Genomic DNA, 6217 nt, shown 5'->3' on the forward strand with positions numbered 1-6217 from the left:
ATACAAAATACTATGTATATTGATGATACAAACTACTAAGTATAATGAAGATACTAAATACTAAGTGTATTGATGATACAAAATACTAGGTAAACTGATGATACAAAATACTAAGTATATTGATGATGCAAAATACCAAGTATACTGATGATACAAAATACTAAGTATATTGATGATACAAAATACCAAGTATATTGATGATACAAAATACTAAGTGTATTGATGATTCAAAATACTAAGTATATTGATGATACAAAATACCAAGTATATAAATGATACAAAATACTAGGTATATTGATGATACAAAATACTAGGTATATTGATTATACAAAACACTAAGTATATTAATGATACAAAGTACTAAGTATATTGATGTTACAAAATACTTAGTAAATTGATGATACAAAATACTATGTATATTGATGATACAAAATACTAAGTATATTGATGATAAAAAATACTAAGTATATTGATTATACAAAACACAAAGTATATTGATGATACAAAGTACTAAGTATATTGATGATACAAAATACTTAGTAAATTGATGATACAAAATGCTATGTATATTGATGATACAAAATACTAAGTATATTGAAGATACTAAATACCAAGTATATTAATGATACAAAATACCAAGTATATTGATGATACAAAATACTAAGTGTATTGATGATACAAAATACTAAGTATATTGATGATACAAAATACTAAGTATATTGATGATCCAAAATACCAAGTATATTGATGATACAAAATACCATTGATGATAAAAAATACATATATATTGATGATACAAAATACTAAGTATATTGATGATACAAAGTACTAAGTATATTGATGATACAAAATACTTAGTATATTGATGATACAAAATACTATGTATATTGATGATACAAAATACTAAGTATATTGAAGATACTAAATACCAAGTATATTGATGATACAAAATACCAAGTATATCGATGATACAAAATACTAAGTGTATTGATGATACAAAATACTAAGTATACTGATGATACAAAATACTATGTATATTGATGATGCAAAATACCAAGTATATTGATGATACAAAATACTAAGTATATTGATGATACATAATACCAAGTATATTGATGATACAAAATACTAAGTGTATTGATGATACAAAATACTAAGTATATTGAAGATACTAAATACCAAGTATATTGATGATACAAAATACCAAGTATATTGATGATACAAAATACTAAGTGTATTGATGATACAAAATACTAAGTATATTGATGATACAAAATACTAAGTATATTGATGATCCAAAATACCAAGTATATTGATGATACAAAATACCATTGATGATAAAAAAATACATATATATTGATGATACAAAATACTAAGTATATTGATGATACAAATTACTAAGTATATTGATGATACAAAATACTTAGTATATTGATGATACAAAATACTATGTATATTGATGATACAAAATACTAAGTATATTGAAGATACTAAATACCAAGTATATTGATGATACAAAATACCAAGTATATCGATGATACAAAATACTAAGTGTATTGATGATACAAAATACTAAGTATACTGATGATACAAAATACTAAGTATATTGATGATGCAAAATACCAAGTATATTGATGATACAAAATACTAAGTATATTGATGATACATAATACCAAGTATATTGATGATACAAAATACCAAGTATATTGATGATACAAAATACTAGGTATATTGATTATACAAAACACTAAGTATATTGATGATACAAAGTACTAAGTATATTGATGATACAAAATACTAAGTAAATTGATGATACAAAATACTATGTATATTGATGATACAAAATACTAAGTATATTGATGATAAAAAATACTAAGTATATTGATTATACAAAACACAAAGTATATTGATGGTACAAAGTACTAAGTATATTGATGATACAAAATACTTAGTATATTGATGATACAAAATACTATGTATATTGATGATACAAACTACTAAGTATAATGAAGATACTAAATACTAAGTGTATTGATGATACAAAATACTAGGTAAACTGATGATACAAAATACTAAGTATATTGATGATGCAAAATACCAAGTATACTGATGATACAAAATACTAAGTATATTGATGATACAAAATACCAAGTATATTGATGATACAAAATACTAAGTGTATTGATGATTCAAAATACTAAGTATATTGATGATACAAAATACCAAGTATATAAATGATACAAAATACTAGGTATATTGATGATACAAAATACTAGGTATATTGATTATACAAAACACTAAGTATATTAATGATACAAAGTACTAAGTATATTGATGTTACAAAATACTTAGTAAATTGATGATACAAAATACTATGTATATTGATGATACAAAATACTAAGTATATTGATGATAAAAAATACTAAGTATATTGATTATACAAAACACAAAGTATATTGATGATACAAAGTACTAAGTATATTGATGATACAAAATACTTAGTAAATTGATGATACAAAATGCTATGTATATTGATGATACAAAATACTAAGTATATTGAAGATACTAAATACCAAGTATATTAATGATACAAAATACCAAGTATATTGATGATACAAAATACTAAGTGTATTGATGATACAAAATACTAAGTATATTGATGATACAAAATACTAAGTATATTGATGATCCAAAATACCAAGTATATTGATGATACAAAATACCATTGATGATAAAAAATACATATATATTGATGATACAAAATACTAAGTATATTGATGATACAAAGTACTAAGTATATTGATGATACAAAATACTTAGTATATTGATGATACAAAATACTATGTATATTGATGATACAAAATACTAAGTATATTGAAGATACTAAATACCAAGTATATTGATGATACAAAATACCAAGTATATCGATGATACAAAATACTAAGTGTATTGATGATACAAAATACTAAGTATACTGATGATACAAAATACTATGTATATTGATGATGCAAAATACCAAGTATATTGATGATACAAAATACTAAGTATATTGATGATACATAATACCAAGTATATTGATGATACAAAATACTAAGTGTATTGATGATACAAAATACTAAGTATATTGATGATACAAAATACCAAGTATATTGATGATACAAAATACCAAGTATATTGATGATACAAAATACTAAGTATATTGATGATACAAAATACTAAGTATATTGATGATACAAAATACTAAGTATATTGATGATACAAAATACTAAGTATATATTTGATACAAAATACTAGGTATATTGATGATACAAAATACTAGGTATATTGATGATACAAAATACTAAGTGTATTGATGATACAAAATACTAAGTATATTGATGATACAAAATACTAAGTATATAAATGATACAAAATACTAGGTATATTGATGATACAAAATACTAAGTGTATTGATGATACAAAATACTAAGTATATTGATGATACAAAATACTAAGTATATTGATGATCCAAAATACCAAGTATATTGATGATACAAAATACCATTGATGATAAAAAATACATATATATTGATGATACAAAATACTAAGTATATTGAAGATACAAAGTACTAAGTATATTGATGATACAAAATACTTAGTATATTGATGATACAAAATACTATGTATATTGATGATACAAAATACTAAGTATATTGAAGATACTAAATACCAAGTATATTGATGATACAAAATACCAAGTATATCGATGATACAAAATACTAAGTGTATTGATGATACAAAATACTAAGTATACTGATGATACAAAATACTATGTATATTGATGATGCAAAATACCAAGTATATTGATGATACAAAATACTAAGTATATTGATGATACATAATACCAAGTATATTGATGATACAAAATACTAAGTGTATTGATGATACAAAATACTAAGTATATTGATGATACAAAATACCAAGTATATTGATGATACAAAATACCAAGTATATTGATGATACAAAATACTAAGTATATTGATGATACAAAATACTAAGTATATTGATGATACAAAATACTAAGTATATTGATGATACAAAATACTAAGTATATTGATGATACAAAATACTAAGTATATATTTGATACAAAATACTAGGTATATTGATGATACAAAATACTAGGTATATTGATGATACAAAATACTAAGTGTATTGATGATACAAAATACTAAGTATATTGATGATACAAAATACTAAGTATATTGATGATACAAAATACTAAGTATATAAATGATACAAAATACTAGGTATATTGATGATACAAAATACTAAGTGTATTGATGATACAAAATACTAAGTATATTGATGATACAAAATACTAATTATATTGATGATGCAAAATACCAAGTATATTGATGATACAAAATACCAAGTATATTGATGATACAAAATACCAAGTATATTGATGATACAAAATACTAAGTATATTGATGATACACATTACTATGGAGATGCATGCTCTAAACTAAAAAAAAATGCATTTGAAATATACGAAATATATTTGAGATATATGTATATATTCATAAGAAATATGATCTAAATTAAAAATCCATTACAAGAGATGTAAAATACGTGAGAGATGGACGAAATTTAGGGAGATATAGTGCATGAAAGATAATTATGAAATACATTGCAGATACATGAAATTTAAGTAATTCACCTTAACAGTTTTCACGGTAAACAATAACGAGATGTGGTATGATTTGCAATAAAACAACTTGCAGTCCTCATAAAAGAACAAACCCACACAGCAAGTCTGCCATAACAAGCACCAACATTACAAAATTCTAAACAATTTAAACTATATCTATCAGAAAAGCTTAAGTATATTAAGTATTGATATTTATCTATTTCAAAATATATATCATAAAAGATAAAAGATAATATATATACAGAGTGTAAATAGAATCAATACGTTCAAGTTTTATGAGATGTTTTAAAATTGTCTGCGTTTATCTTTTTACAAAGATTTACACTCCAGGGAATTTTGTATATGTCCGGCGAAGGTAAGAGAAAACAAAATAATATTGCATTTGATTTCTTTTATGTACAGTTAAATATGAGTAACAGTTAGTCAATTGTAATGTTACCATGTTTTTGAAATAAAGTGACAAATACCGAGGTTCATAATAATAAAAGATTGAAGACACATTTAAAACAGTGATTATAAAACATGTATTCACATCATTTAATTGTGCTCTTTATTTTAAAGTGATATGTACGGTCAAATCTTCTAAATTTGCTTGTTTTTCCCTTTTCTAGCAAATTTTTAAATACTTGTTTCTATTTTAAATAAATTGTCAACTAGAATCAGCATACCTCGTAGCGGGATAAGTAAAGAAATTTCTCGTGACCCCCCTACAAAGAAGAATTTTTATTTATTTTTTTTCACCAACAGTGAAACCGAAAATCCGTAACCTTACATTGTACAATAACGTTCAATAATGTGTGGTGGCGTGTGAAGACAAGGACCGCATGAACATCCTTGTGTGAAAAAAGAAGCGGCTGTATACCGTTGAAAATGCGTATATTATTAACGATCGATTAGAAAAAAAAACGAAGATTTTAACCAAGGTGTACATGGTGTGTGCTACATGTAACAATTGAAAATGCGTGTATTACAACATAAAAGCATAATAGTCACCATATAAATAGAAAAGGATGATGGTACTACGTTATTGAGTCTGCAGCCTAAGGAAACTATGCACGTTTAATCCTGAACTTATTTGAAGTTTAGAAAAATGATAGTTTGTCCAGCTCTAGCACACTTCGGTGGTGTCTTTTCCCTGCGTAATTGGTTTGTTACAAATCACGAAAACAACTACAAGTGACGTAAAAACTTGTTAACTTTAAATCAGACATATGTTCCTACTTTTAAAAAAATGGGTTTTTTTTACCTAATGCTTTACCTTTAAACAATGAATTTTAATCAAAATCGGTACTTTTTTCATCTTAGAATAGTAAAAAAAAAACCAGTTTAATTTTTAGCTAAAATAATGTACAATGCGAGCTCCTGTTGTGAATAAGGGGACACGACTCCTTTTTTAAAGTTAAACAAATGTCTACTTTTTTAGTTAATATTTCACGTCCGTTGTACTGACAATGACAAATTTGAATTTGAATTTTATACACACAGAATATTTTGCCTTGAATCGCCTCGACAATCGATATTATTAT

The sequence above is a fragment of the Mytilus californianus genome, unplaced genomic scaffold, assembly GCF_021869535.1.
Source record: "Mytilus californianus isolate M0D057914Y unplaced genomic scaffold, xbMytCali1.0.p SCAF_10, whole genome shotgun sequence".
Lineage (NCBI taxonomy): Eukaryota > Metazoa > Mollusca > Bivalvia > Mytilida > Mytilidae > Mytilus > Mytilus californianus.